The following is a 21564-nucleotide window of genomic DNA, read 5'->3' on the forward strand; positions in this document are numbered from 1 at the left end:
CGTTCTTTTCAGGTTTCCACTTTATAGCCTCGACATACTGAATTTCGATATTTCAGTATTTCGAAGATATAAAGTGAATATATATATATATATATATATATATATATATATATATATATATATATATGCATATGCCTGCCATAACTTTCAAAATGTTTAAAAATGGCCACTTTTGCACAATTGGTATGTTACCAGGCTCCATGGATGAGGTTTTCTTCCTTTTAGAGAGTACCTTCAGTACATGCTCTTTCATGGCAGCTGGTGGCTTAACTTCACAAATGATAAATAGGCTTGGAATATAAGTCTCTGGCATAATGTGGCATTAAATTCTTTTGCCAGTGTGCTGACAATATCCAATGGATTGGAGTAAGTTGTACTATTATAAATGAGCTCTGAATAAAGTTTAGTGTTATTTCCTATTTCCTGAAATAATCAAATAATGATCTGAAGTTTCCTTTTATGTCTGTAGCTAGCCCGAGTTAATGGGATGACTTTGTCTTTCTGATGTCTTTTTTTAGTTTCTTAGGCAGCTGTTTTATACTCTTTTTAGTTTGGGTGTCTTTTTTTCTGTAATGTAGTTTAAGGAGTTTCTTCTATTAATTACACAGTTTATTAATGCTTATGGAGCACCACATTTATTTGATTTTAAACTTCCCCAGTCACTTGTATTTAGTGGGACTGAAAAATTAACACATTTATTCAGGTGATAGTAGAGCTTGTCTGCACAACTCTTTGTAGCATCAACATGTTGATTAATGCCATTATACTCAAATTTGGAGACTTCATCTTAGAATTGTATGAGATCTGCATATTTAAAGTAATTTGATTATGCAACATTTGCTTCTAATAGTTTGCAGAGTTTGAAGAAGAGGGTTACTAAGTTGTGTCTGAATTAACGAGTGAGTGAAATACTTTGGGGAATGTGCATACAGATGCTAAGTTTATTAGTACCAGGTCAAGTTTATACAGATTCATAGGCTCATAGGAGATTGCTAGGCTCACAGCTTAAGGGACCTTATACACCTAGCCAGTATAATCCAGTTTTAACCAATTTATGGTCCCTAAGATGAAGAGGATGGCATAGATGTGTGCCTGTGCACTGAGCTTCTTACAGATTGCCCTTGTCCATAAGGGACATAGGCACAACCCAGGTGTGAATTTGCAATTCTCCATCCATTTAACCAAACTATATTTGAAAAGGGCAGGGAAGGGCTGCTTAATGTGAATAGGAAGCCTGTTCCCAAGAAGGGGCAATATCTGTCTCTCCAGCATGTTTTGTTTGCGGCACTGAAGTCAGGATGCCTAGATTGTATTATGATCATGCTGTTTGACTTATAGATATGTATAATCTCCATCAGGGCTGGAACTGTGAGTGCCTTGTAGGTCAGGCATAGGCCGCCCCTTAATAGTCAGAGACAGTGTAAAGGGCTAGGATGTTTAGTCTATCTGCGCAATTCATATTGATTACATAGGTCTATGTTACGTAATCGAAGAGACACTTCTTTGAATACGCAATAATTGACACCAAAAGACCAAAATCCCAAAAGTGCGAATGGCCACGTCTGCAAATTTTTTCCTAGGGAAAACATTTGCGGGGTCGTAAACACAACACACACACACTTCAAATCTAATTTAAGTGGGGGTTGTGCCCCCCGTACCCCACTAACTAAATAGACCAACTCTGAGATCGCTCTACGTTGGGGAAAAGTGTAAACCCCGAGAAGGGCCAAGTGAATTTTTTCCCTAGGAAAAAATTTGCAGATGTGGCCGTTCACGGTTTTGGGATTTCAATCTTTTGGTGTTGATTATTATGTATTCGAAGAAGTGTCTCTTCGATTACGTAATATAGACCCGATTACACCTTATATTTTCTTTGTGAGTAACCTCCGAGGTTGCTCCACCTGCTGTAAATGCCTAGTCAAGTACATGTAAAATGGCTTATTGTATTCGATTATTGTCCTAATGAGGGCTGAGTACATAGGGGCTATAATTTCCATGGATCTAGATGCCAAATGTCATCTCATAGTCTGCCCTGTATTGGGTTCCTTAACAATCTTAACCAGGGAGCTCTTGTTTATAAAATCTAAGAATTTTTGTGTGTATATCCTAGGTCTGGGGGTTTAGTCCCCCAGTTTGTCACTGGTTAGTTAAAATCATCCAGGATAACAACATTCCTGCATATAGGTAATGCATCAAGAACATTTAGGAATATTATATGATTTTCTGGAGACATAGAGTGGGTCTTGTTGCATGCTATGATCTGATAGCTGGTCCTATTTAGTATGACTTGAATCTCTGTAAGCGCAACTTGTGGGTCTTTAGGTATTTGTTATAAAGTAATGCGGTCTCTAACAAATACAGATATACCAGTAAAATTTCCATTAGAAGCAGATGAGTGTTAAGCACAAAACCCAGGTTTTGGTGGGAGTTTTATCTGGGCTCTTAAACCAAGTTTCAGTAATAAATACACATACATAGATGTCTTCCAAACACAGGAGGGCCTCAATGTCTAGCAGTTTGTTGTTTAGACTTCTAGAATTAATTACAGCTACCATGATATGGTCCAGTGGCTGGTTTGTTTTAAAGGTTAGGTTAGGAGGTCTATTAGCTGGACCCTGCCTAAAAGGCAAAGTAAATATCTACAGCTTTAATTGCTAGTCATTTTATTTTCTCATGCCGTAATAACAATTACTATACAATGTTTAATTTTAATATTGCTGTTCCTTCCAGGTATCATCTCAGACTCAGACACTCCATTATTTTCTGTGTCATCACTTAAATTTTATGTATGCAGGTTGCTTTTGTGCCTGATTTCACATTATTTTTAGTAACAATTTTAATCTTATGAATCTCAATCTCCTTTAAAGGTCATTCAACTTGATACTTGCAGTTTTAGTTGCTCTGCACCCACCCATGGCCTTATTTGATGTATTTCTCATTTTCTTAGCAGGCCGTTTTGAACGTTATCATCTTTGATGACCACATACAGTCTCAGATCAATGAGTTAAGCATATTGCAAAGTCTTGAACCATGTTTCATATGAGTTAAATAAGCATTTATAAGTTCCTGACTTAACTGCACTGGTTTCTTATAAAAATGAATGTGTGATAAATGGCAAGATTTTTCAATGGTTCCCTGCATGCATTAAAATAATATTTTACAATTGCGTACGCTCTCTTTCTGTCAGGGTTAAATTTATTAAGTACACTGATGACTTCATCCTCTGTATTGTGTATCAGTCCTACACACTGAACTTGTTAGTCTTATCTGAAGACCACATACAGTGAGTCAGAGCTCAAACATTTGAATCCAAAGTCTTCAGTTCTGCAATGTTATCATATAACTTCAGAGAAATTGTTGGTTGTAGTGGCTATATCTCAGAAATGACTCTAGAGGCTTTATCAGTGATTTGGTAAAAACTTAGGAGAAATACACTGCAATATAAAAGTTTAATAACACAGTACGAATATATTTATTTATTTGTGTACGCATGTATTTATTTATTGATATCTGTTTGCTATCCAGGTAAATTGGCAGGTACTTGGACTTCTTTCATCTACTAAGTGGTTCACAAGGCAAAAGCAGTACTGTTGCTATATAGTGTGATGTTAATACACCCAAGTATTTATAAAAATTCTCTTTGTTTATTCTAATTGTCCAGTTCAGGCTGGTCTATTAGTGCATCTGCAAGGAAATGTGATTCAGAGCTATGTTTAGCTGTAATGAAAAAGAGCACTACTGGTACTAAACCATGTCTCTCAGGTGTCAGACCTGATTGCATTAATGTTCTCCAAAGTGGCCCATGCTTTGCATTAGCAAATGCACCTCCTATGCACAGACACACGCACACACACACACACACACACACACACACACACACACACACACACACACACACACACACACACACACAAAGGCGCATATGCACACACTCAACACATGCGCACATATAGACAAATATACACACTTGTGTGCAGAAAGCCATGCAAACACACAAATGCACAAGCACAAATGCACTCATACAGACCGACACAAAAACACATTCAGTTAGCCATACAAACACACACACATACATTCAGACAGCCTTACAAAAACACACATACACACACACACACACACACACACACACAGATTTCTGCAGGCACATTCTTGCCCATACAGGCATGCGCCATGCACAGATATGTCCACACACACACACACACACAGATTTCTGCAGACACATTCTTGCCCATACAGTCAAGCACCATGCACGGATATGTCCACACGCATGCACACACACACACACACACACACACACACACACACACACACACACACACACACACACACACACACACACACACGCACACTAACACACCCCACTCACACAACTTTGCTGAAAATGCCTGAATTATGAGTAAACATATAAGAATGAAGGGATGACAGCTGTGTTTTTACAGCCGTCACTTTTCATCATAGATTAAAATTTTATTTGGCCAATGAGCATGTATTGAACTGTGTACATTTCCAGGGAGAGCATTTGGCTATTTAACATTGACCATAAACCCAGACTCTGGCATTAGCCTGCAGCTTCACCCATGAAACCTTGCTGAGGTCTCAGTGGCTAAAGAACCTCAGCATTAGAGCAGTTTCTGAATTTGATAGGCATAGTGCAATGCAGAAACTTTCTGTATTAAGCCTTCTGCATTATGTTAAGCCATTCGAAATCCCATTGACAATTACTATACAGCACAGAAGTAGAATCATTGCACTGAAAAGTAGCATAAATTAACAGAAACATTTTCTCTAAGTTATCGGTTCATAGTTTCATAAGTTTCATAAGTGTGTACTAGGCTAATGGCCCTGTAGCCTTTACAAGCCTAGCCCATAGAAGTGCCCTGGCATCATGCCGCTTGACGTTAATTCCCAGTGCCTCTATCAAGTAGAGCCACTGGAGTGATCCCAGGGGTGAACTTTCTATTTCCCATCAACTCATCAAGATTTCTCTTGAACAGGGCCAATGAGGTGCTCTGCTTGACATGTATGGGAAGTCTCCTCTAGAGCATGGGCAGTCTCTGTGTTATGACCCTGTCCCTCCAGCATTTTCTATTGATTTTAGTAATGAGGTTGAGGACTCTGGAGCATGTAGTACACAGCCCGGGATGTCATCTGGTCCCATGGATGCTGTATTCTTGGCTTTAGAGAGTGCGTTTTGTACCTGTGTGGCCGTTATTACTGGAATTTGGCAATCTTCCGGTATTGAGATGGGCCATTTAGGGGGTGAGAGGGGGGGTGAAGTTGGCACTGAATCAATCTGCCAGGATATTGGCAATATCCTTCGGATCAGTATATTTAATGCCATTATGTTTTAGCTCAGAGCAGATCTGAGCATTGCCATTTAGATTCTTGACATAGTTATAGAATGCTTTGTGGTTGTCTTTGGAATCTTTGGCAATTTTATTTTCGTAGCTAGCTTTGGAGGATTTCATGAGGCATCTCAGTTTCTTACTGAGGCTAGTAAGGGAGTTTTATGCATCCTGGGATTTTCCTCTTTTCTGCAAAAGTTTCTTCCTTTTGTTGTAAAGTTTGTTTATGGCAGGGGACCACCAGATTGGCTTCCTTTTTTTGGATGAGAGCATTTTGGTTCTATTTGGGATGGCACGATTCATGCATGAGTGGATGTGCTCGTACAGTGCCTTAGTGTAGGATTCAGCAGTTGCACTTTCAGTTCCCGTCTGCATGGGTAGCGTGGTGGTCGAAAGAGAGTTTGCTGTCAGCCTGTGTCCCCAGATCTCTTATAACACCTTCAGTGTTCAGTGGGCTCCCATCGATGTGTCAATTAGTGGGAACTCACTTTTTCTGAAAGGGGATGACAGCGCATTTTTTGACATTAAGCTTAAGGCCATGGTTTCGACACCAGTCACTGGTCTCAGTGAAGCCTTTCTGTAGGCTGTCTACATCACTTGAGGAGTTAATAATGGTGAACTTGGTCAGCCAGAGTCCTTCCGTGTTGGCCTGGAATTCTGAGAAGTAGATGCCAAACAGGAGAGGACCCAGGACTGATCCCTGTGGGACTCCACTCATGACTGGTCAGCAGTTTGACTTGGATTCAACTACATTCACACTGTGGGTTTTATCAGTGAGCCAATTTGCAACCCACCTAGTGATATAGGGGTTAATGCCTAGTTTTGTGAGTTTCTCAATAATTCCTGAGTGGGGAATGGTATTACAGGCCTTGTCCAGATTGAGGTAGGCTGTATTAACTGCCTTGCCTTCATCCACAGTTCTGGTGACTGACTCAAAGAAGTTAACCAGGTTGAGCAGGCATGATCTACATTTCACAAAACCAATTTGCATGGCATCTAGAGTTTGGGGATTCCCTATAGCCTTGTTAATTAGGTCCATGATGATGTGCTCCATAGCCTTACATATCAGACTCATCAGGCAAATGGGGCGATAATTCACAGGGTCTGTAGTCACTCCACCCTTATGGACAAGGATGACGGCAGCAGTGCGTCATTCAGTAGGGACAAAGCCTGAGGTGAGGCTGTGATTAAACAGGGCATGCAGATGTGGTGCCAGTTCACTTTGTAGTTCATGTAGAACACATCCAGGGATATTGTCAGGTCCCATGAAAGCTGTATTCTCGGCCATGGACAATGCAAATTTAACCTGTGCTGCAGTAATGCTGGGTGCCTGGCATTCCTCCGGTATTGTGAGTGGTCCTTTTGGGGGGTAAAGTCGGCACTGAATCTGCTGGCCAGTATGTTGACAATATCTGTTGGCTCAGTACAGAAGATACCATTGTGCAGTAACTCAGAGCGAACCTGGGTATTGTTGTGGAGATTCTTGATATAACTTTAGAAGGCTTTGTGGTTGTTTTTAGTGTCTGCCACAATTCTGCCTTTGTAGCTGACTTTAGAGGTTCTGATGAGGGATCTCAACTATTTGTTAAGGCTAATAAGGGAGTTTTTCCAGTCTTGGGTCTTCACCTTTTTCTGCAGCAGTTTCTTCCTTCTGTTGTAGAGTTTATTAATCGCAGGGGACCACCAGATTGGCTTCCTTTTTTGAAGGAGAAAGTCTTGGTTCTGTTGGGTATGGCTAGTTCCATGCATTTATGTACATGTTCATACAGTGCATTGGTGTATAATTTAGCAGTCATGATTCCATTGACATGGGTGCAGTGAAGTTAGCCACCTCTGTTTTTAGGAGCCCAAAGTCAGCTTTGGAGAATTTTTTCAAAGTGGTTACGTTTGTGGGGGGTGTGGGTGAGATGTGGATTTCCATGGTGATTAGTTTGTGGTCAGTTCTAATCAGGGAGGAATTGACTATTGGTGTAGAGCAATGGTTTCCCATGTTAGTAATAACCAGATCAAGAATGTTGCTTCCTCTAGTGGGGGTAAGAATGAGCTGTTCCAGGCATTGGAACTGAGGAATGCCAGGAAGTGCTGGGCCAGAGTATTGGTGCATGAGTAGTTTTCCCAGTTAATGTAGGGGTAGTTGAAGTCACCTAGCATGATAGTGTTGGGTTGGACCCTAATAGTTTCCAGAGTGCTTAGGAACAATGAGCGAGAGTCTTGGGACATGGTTGGGGACCTATAGCAGGCTACGACATGAATCGTTGTCTTACCCAATGTTAGTTGTACCTGAAGTATCTCAGATGCGTTATGCTGGGCTACTAGTCTGGAGGTGTGCATATCCTTTATGAATATGGAGAACCACTGCCTTTGGAGCTTCGGTCCATATTCTGGGGCTGAAAGATGTGGAATGAGTTATAGCCTAGTAGCACAGGGCTGCTTCCTGCTGCTTTAAACCAGGTTTCTGTTACACCATAAATGTCAACGTTCTTCATTTTGAAGAGCGCTTCGAGTATGTGCATCTTAGATTTAGACTTCTAGCATTGAGCATCATGACCCTCAGATTGCATTTATTTATAGCTGTTATGGTGGTAATTTGGTCTTTGGAACATCACCTAAAAAAGGCACTATGGTGGTGGCAAAAGCCTTAGCCAGTATCTGGAAACCCAGGGGTGACAGATGCAGGCCATCTCTGGCAAAGCATCGAGGTCTGTCAATCATGTCATCCCAAGCAGACAGATACTGGATCCCCTTAGAAAGACATCAGAAACTTAGCCAATTGTTGAAGTCAATCATTTTCTGCTTGTACTGCGGTATCATTCTGGGCAATGGTAGGATGCTGCTCAGGGCTAGGGTCATACCTGCCTGGGCCAAATAATCAGAGAGCTCCTCCATGTCTCTTTTCATGTAGTCCAGGGAGATGCATCTCAGGTCATTCAAACCCACATGGACAGTGGCAGAGTCATACTTGTACTTGTTGTGGAGTGACCTGAGTGCATGTGTTATGTGTCGGATTCTGGTACCTGATAGACAGCTGACTGTTTCCTTCTCCTTATTCAACCTAGTGAGTGGGACATCAGTGTGCCTCACTATCGTGCCACCTATGATTAGTGTATTGGGCAAGTTGTTTTGCCTTAGGGGCTTAGGTTGAGGGGCACACTGTGTAGGTGAGCTATGTGTCTTGTGGTTTGTGCTGTGCTTTGGTGGCCGAGTGCATTTCTCCCTGGTCTCTGCTGTTTGGGTACATTTATATTGAGAGCCTCCGCGAAGGTGGGTGTGTGGTTTGTGTTTTGTATGTGAGAGCTGTGACGGTGGGTGTTCTGGAGGACTATGTTTTGCATGTGGTGTGGTACAGGTGTTGACCTTCTCCTCTTGACCAGTTATTCCGGTCTTGGCTGGAGAGCGAATGTCTTCCAATTTAGATATATAAGTGCATCTCTCACAAGTCTGAGTGTTGGGAGGTAAGAGGAGAGTGCTGTCTGTGTATATGAGGCAGTTGCTACACTGTCTCAGAATGCCCAAGTTCACCAGGTTAGTAGGAGAAAGCACAGGGAACTGACCTTTAGACACGCCAGGAGGGATGGTCATTATTACTAAGTACTAGAGCTGTTTCCTTATATATTCCTTTTATAGGATAGAATGTATAAAACACAATTAAAGTATGATCTTAACATGCAAGTGAAATACAAACTTTCAACAGAACAAAAGGTACTGACAGCTATTTAGATTGCTACAAAGCATGATCACAACACTGTAATCATATCACACAGTGAAAGATTAGCCTTCTGGATTATTTGACACATCCAGGAGATCAAATAAAAAAAGTGGTACTACATAATTCTCTGTTACTCTGACACCATGTATGATGACTTTATAATGTGTATCAGAATGGCAAAATAATGAGGCTTAACACTGGTTTGATGCTGATTCTTCGAAAAATCTTTTCTTAATATGCTGCAGTGTCACATGGCCTTCTTAAATCTATAAACTTCTATGTACTACAGATTATATCCTTAGTCAACAAAGTACTGCTAGTTGGTATGTATGCCTCTGTTGGATCAGTCAAAAGCAGTTGACTCAGGTGGTCAGTCTAATCTGGAACAAGTGCTAAAAGGCCATGCTTCTGCATGCAGTTTGAAGAAGTGGTTGTCCAGCTATATGGAAGTCAGATGGCAAGCAGGAATTTAGATGTAATAAGGCTATCACTCAACTACTCCCAGCTGAGCCTACAGTTCCACAAGGCTCCTTAATAGGCCCACATCTATCCAAAGTACTTGTAAATAACCTAATGGGGTGATGCACGGATTGTTAAATAAATAAATGACATCCTTATTGCATCATTTAACCCACTCTTGACTGTTCATTCAAGATAGAAAGCTAGCTTTCAGCAACTGCAGCAGATACCAAATGCTACGTGGTTGTGCCCGAATACATCTAAAATTAAACTGGTGCTATTCTCCACTATTCTCCACCAAGAACTTCCAGTCTTTGGCCACTGACTCCTCAGCTATTGCTAACACTGAGAACACTTAAGTCAGTCAGCTTCATGCCTCTACATACCCTTATTTTACAGCTTACGCACAGAGGAAGCCAAATCTTGTAATCTTTATTTCACCACTGATAACCAGCTAAAACTCATTAAGCATATTTACAACATGATCGTAATTAACCAAAACAATTAGCAAACAAATGAAGAATAATTCTTTCATCTAATGGCTGATTCATGTATTTTTCCATATCTGTTGTATTCTCCACGTGCTTTTGCAGGTCTTCTCTTAATCCTTCACCATGAAATGGAGTAAGGTTGCAGATGAGTAACTAATTTTTCTTTATGTTCCCACAGCTAGACCCAATGATGTTTATTTCTGAAGGATCTCCTCTGATTCTATTTGGTTCTCATGCTATTTAAAGCAAAATTTGTTTACAGATGTCTATATTTTCTGGCTGACCCACTATCATCAGTGTTACAACATGAAGAACTAATCAACCTGTACACTTGCCATTGGTTGGTAAACTGGTTAGTATTCAATAAACATACAAAAACAATAATACATTCAGTGGCATTCATTTTTCTGCTACTGTTCATCAGCTTTGGAATCATATGTCTTTAGCAACTCCACTGTATCCCTTAAAAAAATATTTTTAAATTTTAACCAAACAAAAATATCTTAATTTTGAAGTATCACATAAAGCTGATCCCAATTATTTGATAGCATGTAATTTTGTTATTGTATATTCTGTTTTGACCTGAAAGTTGCATTCTAAAATAATGCTTTATATTTTATTTTCTTCATTATGAAATAATTTCGTACTTCATTTATTGGCATTGCTGGCTATATTATGGAGGTTTTTCTCATGAATTCCAACGAGATTCTGGCATGCTAGTTAATAATAAGTAAGAAAAAGTAAATTTCAAATGCTTGTCATATAAACCACCTAACAGATGAATTGTCTTCTGTTTCAATCTGTCTTCTCTACTAGGATGCCATCATTTTTTACCATTAAACTTTTTTTTTTAGCATACCATCTAGAGTAGCATTCCACTCTCTAGTGCACCATTTATAAACATCTAAGGCCTGTTGCTGCAGAGACAACACCCTGACATCTATTTCACTAGCTGCAGGTATGGGTAAATTGTAAGCTATCGATTTTACTTGGTAATCATAAGCAAGTGCAAGCACCAAGCAGTTCACTCTTAATTAACCTTTACAATTAATCCTAGTATATGTTATTAATATATGTCTCTCACGTTTACAGCCATTGCAATTAAAACAGCTGTACTCTTAGCTTCTTTCTCATACTTAATTGCTAAAGTACGGACTAAGATTGTAACCTTCATGGTTAAATATACTGGTCAAGAGTATCACATTCTTAACACTCTGGTGCCATACAGGGATAAATCCCAGACTAATGCACAGCCAACCTGGGTTCAATTTGTAGCTCAGACTACAGACGGCTTGACAGGAAGGATGGACATGCCCATTCCGGGGAGTGGGAAATGTGTGTGTCGGCGCACAGAGCAATAAGAATCTTCCCAGTGGACAGTGGGCAGTCAATTGTCATGAACTTTGGCAAAAGGGCGGGGGGTCAGCATACCAATAATAACTCTTTGTGGAAGTTGAGTGTGGAGAGGTGTGATCCATCCATTGCATGACCCCAAGAAAAATGTCTATGCAGACATGTCTGAGGGCAGTAGTAGTAGGTCAAATATGTATGCTTCCCAAGTTGATAATGAGATAGCACAACCCCCACAGATGTCTTTGAACTCTACGCAGGCCAAATGCATAAACTTTTGAAATTGTCTTTGGGTGAGTAGAAATGGCTGGTAGGCCCGGCATGGAGAATTGCCTGTCAGGAGAAAAAAAAGTAGAAAAATATAGTATAGCATTCTTAGTTAAAGATACTCATTTGGAAGGGGAATTTGAAGGAATCAACTTCAGCAGAACGTGCATAATTTACAATTTTAATCTTTTTTGGAACATTCAGTTATGATGTTCACAGAAATGAATGAACTTTTGTGTAATGTTCAGACACAAAGAAACCATGACCACATTGACTCACAACAATGCCATTATAATGGCTACAACCACCAACCATCCTTTTGTCAGTTGCTATGGCTAAGGATATCAGTTTTAAGCACTGTACTCATATCAGCTTCTCTGTTGCACTATAGCTGTTTACATTGTCAGTTTGTTATTAAGTTGTTTTGTTGTGTCTTTCGGCTTTTCCTGGTTAGGGGTCGCCACAGCGGAACTCCGGTCCACTAATGATTGGTAGTTGATTTTTATGTGCCGAGTTACCAGCCCTGATGCACAACCTTCAATGAAGGTATGCCCATTCACGCATGACTCCACGCAAAAGACGCTCTATCTGAGGATCGAACTGGACAGCGTCTTACTGTGAGGCGATAATGCTACCACAGCACCACCACTGCGGGTATGATTGCAAATTGTTAAATACACTAATAGAGTTTCATAATGTGGGAACCACCTAGATTAAGTTTTCCATTTTCCCAGTTGCTACCCTCTGAGTATGTTGTCCAGTCCTACCATTAAAGTGATGCACTGCTTTATGCTATATTGCTATAAACAGCCTCTGTGCCATTGCTGCTAACAGTGATAATCAAATATGACTCTCGACTACACAAAAAAATTGTTATGCCAGACATTCACAGATGCCACTCATCAGGCTTGCACTCTGTTTATTCAAAGATAATTTAATAAATTTCAATAAATAACAATTTCTTGTGTTCTTCTTTATTTATGAAAAATTAAGACCCAGTTCATACAGCAAGTAGCATGCATTACCCATGATACATGCTACAGAAACTGAATGCATTAGTTTTTCTGCAGATGTTCCCAAACAGCTTGCACTATTCCAGGGACTGAATGAAAACAATTTATACTGACTTTCCAGCACCAATAAGACAATTGCTGGAAAAGTGCAAACCATCCCAGAAATGTGAATAGTACTAAATTAGAATATGGACTGTATTAATGACTGAGCTGACACCGATTGTGCAGCTCATCTTATCTCATAATAAAGTGCTCAGTAAAACGATGTGACAAAATTTGTTTGTAACAGAAGGACACAAACTGGTCAGATGACTAACAGTGATCTAACCTAATGGCCTCATTTGACTTTGATTTCAAGAAAAATAATAAAACATTATCTCATGCACAGAATAAAAACACATGAGAGTATTTAAAAAGTCAGCAGGAAAGGACATGATCACAGTGTTTTGGGATGAGGAAGATGTTGCAATGACTGAATATCTTCCAAGGGGCCAAACAATGAATGCAGAACACTGCTGTAACTTGCTGTGCCGATTAAAGGAGGCATTGAAAGAAAAGGAGAGGAAAGCTGCAGAAAGTTCTCTTTTTGCAAGACAATGCACTTGTTCACAAGGTTGGCAAAATGATGGATGTTTTGATTAAACTGGGGTTTGAGTGCATAGACTATTCACCGTACTCACCAGACCTTGCTCCATCTGACTTTTTCCAGTTTCCACACCTTAAAAAGAGTTTGAAAGAGTGGCAATTTCTGAGTTATTCGGAGGTGATTGCAGTATTTCATTGACCAGACTTCAGACTTTTTTGACAGGGTTACAGAAACTTCAGAAATGATGTGCCAAGTGTGTTGAACTTTGGGAAGAATATGTTGAATAACTTGTAATTTTCATGGCTCTATGCCACAAAACACTCTCCGGGGAAAACGCACCACTGTAATAAAATAGACAAATAAAGACAGCAGGAATAATCCAAACAGTGGCAGTGACCATGCAACTCACAAAAAAGTGTATATAAATCCACAGAAGCAGTCCTCGAAGTAAAATCATTCTTTATTGTGTACACTGGTAAGCGCTTTTGCATAAAGCTTCTTCAGACCAAAATCAAGATACCACATTACATTTCCCTCTTTTCTATTATACTCTTCTTCAGCCAATCAGAACATTAGACTAATCATCTCAACTTTCAAAAATATAAAGGCACAACATCACTTATTCAAAAATGAATAGCAAAGCCCTATATAAAACTCTAAGTGTCATATACCTCAACGAAATGAGAGTAAATAATTATTAGCAGCAATAAAAATACTAAAATATCAGCTGATGTTAATACGTCAAAAATTGCATTTAAAAAATATGCATACTAAAAATATATACAATGCATAAGCATCTATCAAAGTTAAAAACACAAACATGCATAAATTCACTGTTGTTGCAGTCCTTCCTGTACTTTATCTTGACTATATCCCCTCTTTATAAACCTTTGTTGCAGAGCACTAAGCTCAGAGGAGGGAAGGGAAGTGAAATGGATTTTGAGGTTAAGGGTTGACAGAGAGTTGAAATCTTGTATATAAATGTATGGTATTTATATATGTTGTTTTATTATAGATGTGATAGTTTGTATCACACATTTTATAAATATGGCACATTATTGTAACAATAGGTTTATCCATATTGGCGTTTTTGCTATGGTATTTATTCATATTTTTATGCATGCTTTTCACTTATATATTTAAAAGGATTGTATATGTGTGCAACAACAGTGAATTTATGCATGCTTGTGTTTTATCATTGATAGATGCTTATGCATTGTATATATTTTTGGTGCGCATATTTTTTTTATGTAATTTTTGATTTATTAACATCAGCTGATATTTTAGTATTTTTATTGCTGCTAATAATTCTTTACTGTAATTTCAATGCGGTATATGACACTTAGAGTTTTATATAGGGCTTTACTATTAATTTTTGAATAAGAGATGTTGTCCCTTTATATTTTTGAAAGTCGAGATGATTAGTCTAATGTTCTGATTGGCTGGAGAATAGTATAATAGAAAAGAGAGAAATGTAATGTGGTATCTTGATTTTGGTCTGAAGAAGCTTTATGCAAAAGTGCTTACCAGTGTGCACAATAAAGAAAGATTTTACTTCAAGGACTGCTTCTGTGGATTTGTAAACACTATTTTATGAGCTGCATGGTCACTACCACTGTTATTCCTGCTGTCTTTACATGAGAGTATTTAATTTATTTTTTTTTACTCAAATGATTTTTATTCTGATGAAATAAAACAATAATTGAATACATTCATAACATTCAATAACTATTTACAGTATTTACATTCAGCCTGACAAAATATCCGCAGTGGTACAGCGACAGCATTGTTACCTCACAGCAAGAGGTTCTCCCGTTCGATTCTCAGCTTTGCTTTGAGTGCCTTCTGTGTGGAGTCTGCATGTCCTCCCCGTGGTTGGGTAGCATTCGAAAGACATGCGTGCATAAATGAGCGTGCCTTCATTGAAGGTTGGGCGTCGAGCTGGCACCTTGGCGTTTCGTAAAAAAAAAATCTACTGCCAATCATTAGCGGACCAGAGTTCCGCTGTGATGACCCCTTACTGGGAAAAAGCCGAAAGACAAACAACAACAACATTCAGCCTGACAAAAATGATTCAGATAAAAACATTTGTAGTTAAATAATAAGTTAATATATAAACTATGAAAGGAAGAGTTTGGTTCCATCTGTAGGGTATCAATCAAATTCAAAAATTTCCTCCATGGACTATTAACCAATGGCTTAGAAAAAGTTCTGAACTCTTTAGTTCTTTTCTCCATTAGTATGCATTTCTTCAGTGATGATAGCAATTCCTCCATTGTGGGTGCTACATTAGAGTTCCATCTTCTAGATATACATTTTCTGGCTATTGCTAACATTGTCCCAAACAAATACAGGTCATCTTTCTTCTTATTATTAGTATTAACAACATTCAATAAAATTAAAGACTTTGTCAAAACAAATATATCAGTATAGATAGCTTAAAGAAATTTGTTAATCTCATTCCAATATGGTTTAATATTAGTGCAGTCATAAAAAATATGAGACCAGTCAGCATTAGTGGACAGATGACATCTCCAACATAACTTGCTGTTTGAAGGGTTCATTTCTAGGAGTTTCTCAGGTGTCAAAAAGGATATGTGTAGAAATTTCCAATGAAAAATCCTCCAGAATTGTGAGTAAGAAGTTAGTCTAACTGAAAATAGAATGTTTGTTTTATCTTCCATTGATAATTATACTTGAAACCCTTTAGTTAGTTATTACCAGTAAGATTCTTTAGGAGCTGTCTTATAGACAATTAATGTATTATATAGATATGATAATTCATTCTTAACATTGATATTACTTTATAGAATTCCAAAAATCCAGTTTATAATTTTTGGTATGGTTTTGAAGGGTGAGTTATGTATTATTCTACACAGATCCTTAGTGTATGTTGTGACACTCTGAAGAACCAACCAGTCATTAGAGGATAGACCATAGGTTGACAATATACTTTGTGTGTTCAAAGCTTGTTGGTTTTCAATACATTGCAACCAACAAAATAGGTTATTATTTTCCCATAAACCAAAAATATCTCGATGTGTTTTATCTGCGAAATCCCTTGTAATAGAAATGGTATTAAAAATCTATGCCACAGTTTTATATCTAAATTTGTGTTAATGAATTTTCTAAACACATCAAAAATATTGTTTATTAGTGTTAGTTTGGTTAATTTTGTTGTACTATACTGTAAATTTAAACTTAAATAGTGCCATATCTTATCTTTGTCAGTTACCAAAGCATTCTTTGATAAATAATTTTCATTCATTAGTATAATGGAGTGTAACTGTTTCCAATTGGAAGAGTATCTAGGATTTATCAAATTCATCACAATTTTAATAATAGATGCCTTTATATAAGTTTCAATTTCTGGAATTTTATCCTCCCCCCATTCCCATTTTCTGATATGATGAGAATATGCCACTCTATTTCTTTTGGGGTACCATAGGAATTTTATCAGAGTTGAAGTGATTTCTTTAAGGATTTTCTTTCCTTGTGGATGTATAAGGGCTTGTGCTATATATAATATTTTAGGTAACAAAATCATTTTATCAGTTGTAAACTATCATCAAATGCTATAAACAAATTATTCCATTTGCTTATTAATGTCTTGATTAAGTCTATGGCTTTAGCATAGTTAAGCTGTAAGGTTTCCTCTATATTCTTGCCTTGGACTATTCCTAAATAGTCTAGAGTTGAAACTTAGTTTCCAATAACGTCATTAACTGGAACCTGTATGTTCTTTTTTATTTAATAATAAATATTTTGATTTAGATTTGTTGAAGGAAAGTCCTGAGACTTTTTGGAAATTTGTTGTTACTATATCCATGTCACCTACCACTTCCTTAGAGTTGGGTAAGGTAAGTAAGACATCATCAGCAAGCATCATTATTTTAGAAATATATTGGTCATATATATTTATACCTCTTATCTTTGGGTAATTATGTACTAAAATGGCAAGAATTTCTATGGCCAGAACAAATATGATAGTGGACATGGGATATCCTTGTCTAGTACCGCTAGTGATTTAGATTGCTTTGGAAGTAAAGGGACCTAATTTGACGGGTTCACTTCAATTCACTGAACTTTCAATTCACTGACTTTCATTTCACTGACACCATTTCACTGAAATTCATTTCACTGAAACTTCATTTCACTCAAAGTTCATTTCACTGACAAGTATTATTACAAAGTAAATGGAATATGCCCCCTTCCCGACTGTAGTGCGACCCTGGAGTTAGAATATATAGTTAGGGGGGTGTGGGGGGCAGAGCCCCCATCGGGGTGGGGTTGCAGCCCCCCACTTACTTTTCTTTTACTAAGCAATATTATATCAAAACGTAAGAATATCATATGAAATGAAGTGGGGGGTTGAGCCCCGCACACCCCCCGATGTGGGGTGCTCTGCCCCCCACACCCCCATAACTATATATTCTAACTCCAGGGTCGCACTACAGTGGGGAAGGGGGAATATTCCATTTTATTGCTAATAATAGTTGTCAGTGAAATGAACTTTCAGCGAAATGAAGTTTCAGTGAAATGAATTTCAGTGAAATGGTGTCAGTGAAATGAAAGTCAGTGAATTGAAAGTTCAGTGAATTGAAGTGAACCCAATTTGACATATGCTAGATTATTTTCATAGATTTTCTTTAGCATTGTTATAAAAGGGGAGCGTCAAATAACTGTAAGACTTTAAATAAATAACCCAAATTTAAGGAGTCAAAGGCCTTTTAAAGATCTAGACCTATTATCAATGCTTCATCGTTTCATCTATTGAGGTAATCTATCAGAGGTAATACTCTTTTAATAATATCCTGTGTATACCTGTTATGTATGAAACCAGTTTGGTCTTCATTAATTATTTTAGATATGGGTATTTTCAATCTATTGACCATAATTGACATAAATAGTTTATAATCATTATTCAACAAAGAAATTGGTCTATATGAGTTGCAATGATTAGGGTCCTTATTCTCTTTTAATATAGGGGAAATTAGAGAATATCTCCAAGAAGGAGGAATATTTGCTAATCTTTGAACTTCAAGAAAGGTTTTATGTAGGAGAGAGCTTATAGAAGAAGAGAACAATATATAAATTATGAAAATTAAGCCATCTATTCCAGGTGCTTTATTAGACTTACTTCCTTTAATCCCATCTATAATTTCCTTTTGAGAAACAGTTTTTTGTAGATTTAACTTAAGTTCCTCAGGAATTCTTGTTATGTTGGAAACTATATTCTCTAACTTCTCACATTCATTCGTATTTATTTTATCTTTATGATGCCCTGCATAATGATAATTAAAAGCCTCCAGAATGTCACCTATGTCTGAGACTTTTTTCCTTTTCCCTTCAAGAAAGATACTGTCAATGTTATTAATTTTTGATTGTATCTTAACTTCCATAGATAGATTATGAAGATGCTTAGGAGAGGTAGCATTTGAATTTAATTTCAGTTTTTTACATAGCTAAATTAGTTTTATGGATAATATTTCATTGTATTTCTTATTTGCTTCTTCTATATTCTTATTATTATCTGTAGCAATTAAGTTTTTATTAGATTTAAGAGATAACATTTGATTTTGGAGTTGCTGTAACTCTGACTCCCGTTCTTTAATTTTATTTTTGTACCAGATAATGATTTTACCATATAGATAGGCCTTAAGAGAATCCCAAACCATAATTGTGTTTGCTTCAGGTTTATAATTAATCTCTAAGAAAAGCTGAAGTCCAGACATTATCCAAGATTTAAAGTCTTCATTTTTTGTGATATATGAAGGAATCATTGAAGTAATAATTAATTGACTGAATTCCAAGTGTATTGTTAACAACAGGGAATTATGATCTGAAAAGGGACAAGGTTGTATTGAAAAATTCAAGATTTTAGAATAAAGATCTTGTGAGATATAAATGTTATCTATTCTAGTTTGGGTACCATGTCTATAGTCCTGGTGTAAGAATATTAAAGAATTTGCTCCCAAAGCATTAAAGGTATCTCTTAATTTAAACATCTCTGTCCATTTTTTAACTGTTTGGCTGAGGAAAGTAGTCTAAGAGATTTTCTATTGGTATTTTCTGTAATATCTGTGATGCAGTTGAAATCACCTCCTAGTATAATATTACCTTTAGAAGTAGTTGTAATAAAGTCTAAGTGATTCTTAACTAGTCCAACCCCCATACCTGGGAACCAGTATAAATTAACCAGGGTCCAAATTCTATTATTAAACTTAAGTATAACTAAGGCCATGAGTCCATCATTATCTACATGTTTGTAAATGATTTGGGGATTAAAGAAAGTCTTTTCCATAGAATCGTTACTCCTCTGGTCTTATTTTTATAAGAATATTGAGCAAGTATTGTGTATTCTTTGGGGTAACACATAAATGAGTCATTTATTTTAAAGTGTGTCTCTTGGAGAAAAACTACTTGAGCCTTGTTTAGTTTAAGATACCTTTGTAGGCTGGCTCTCTTATATGGGTTGTTTAAGCCATTAGTATTTAAGGATATCAAAGTTAAATACATATCAGAATTCTTTAAAGATAACAAATAATAAAGGAACGTGTATTAATAGAATTCTGTATACATAATAGTCTTCCTGAATATACAATAGAATATCAATTGATGTATTTCTATTTATCTCAATACAAATAACTTTCCCCATGAAAGATAAAAGTAAAACAATTGTGTCAGGCATTTCAAAACGAGAAAAAACAGTTAAATAAAAATATTAGCATATTTCACTCTGATATAAACTTTACTACACCTTATACATGGAATGGGATACATTCTTAGTCTAGTAAACAAAACTAAATCTGCTAGACTACCTATCCCAACCATCATCCTTTGTTGGTTCGAGCCCATGAAATCAAAGTAAAAAATGGAGAATATATTATAAATTAAGACAAAAATAGTAGTGATAAACAACTAATCAGATATTTATTCCAGTTAGGTTTTAGAGATGAGTTACATACACTATTATTAGAAACATTAAACATTTATACAGTAATTTTTCACTAAGGAAGCAAGAGACATATTAGGATATGTATAATCTGAATTTAGTGTTTAATAGACAAAGGAAACATTAGCTTTATTAACAATCTAAATGATTACCCAAAATACCTAAGCATGTCATCTGTATTAGTTCTAATAAAAACTTCAAAATGGCAGAACAAATCAAAGAATCATTTAGCATTTGTATTTACTTGCCCTCTGAATAAATATTATCATGACAAACTCCCACTAAATAAAAATGTCACAAGAATTGGGTGCTAAAACATAGTGAGTGCGTGTCAATCCCAAAAGATGTTAAGATATATTTTTAGAAATATTCCGTAAGACATATTTGTCCTTACTTATCTACTAAACTTTTGGAATAGCAGATGTTTAAATAACTGAATAAAATCAATAATAATTAACTGGCATCAGTTAAAATTTTAAAAATTAGTAAAAAAAAAAACATTATTTATATAAAGCTTACTATGGATAACAGGTCTTATAAGTGAATGACTCAAAGACAAAATTAAGATAGAGATAGCTGTAAATATCGACCATAGTAATAGAGTAATACTGAAACTCATAACTTGTTTGTTGTGTTATCACAAGTCATGGATATTACTGAGCTCTTTCCCTGTCATAAAGTGCTAATATACTAAAAAACATGACTTTATAATAACTGAAACCATGACATCTGAAATATAAATAATATCTAGGATACAATAAGGAAATCAACATATTAAATGCAAAGTAATTATAGTTCAATCAAAATTATTCATACATATATATTGCTAAGATTTAGTATGGTGTTTGAGTATCCTTACAGTTATTAATATTAGTCATAAGCATTTCCTGTAAATGTATAAGCATATACTAAATACTTGCTAACTGCATAGGAAAGTTATTTATAAAGATCTGTTTATAAAAAAACTCCAGTATATTCACTAGAAATAGTGGCTATAATTAACTGTTTACAAAAAAAAATAACATTTCTGTATATATTTTATCACAAAATTTAGTCACTATTATAAAAGGGGACCTTGAATATGTTTGCAGACAGTGTAGCTCATAATTCTTGTAAAAGAAGCCTACTATGCTATATTAACCAATCAGAGACTTGACATTCACAATTAGGCTTGCATATAGTCATTAGATGTGATGTAATCTGATCTGCGTGCATAGAATACATGATGTCATGAGCTAAGTAAGAAAGCTTCATTGCTTAAATTTCAAACTGACATTTTCCCGCCCAGCACACTACACAGTACAGTTTCCTGACCTCAGTTTAACTGTATCACAAAGTCTGATTATTTACAGTAACAAATGTACAGTGTGGAAATATCTGAGAGAGTATTTA

The sequence above is a fragment of the Protopterus annectens genome, chromosome 3.part0 (genome assembly GCF_019279795.1).
Source record: "Protopterus annectens isolate FY-2018-M chromosome 3.part0, PAN1.0, whole genome shotgun sequence".
NCBI lineage: Eukaryota > Metazoa > Chordata > Ceratodontiformes > Protopteridae > Protopterus > Protopterus annectens.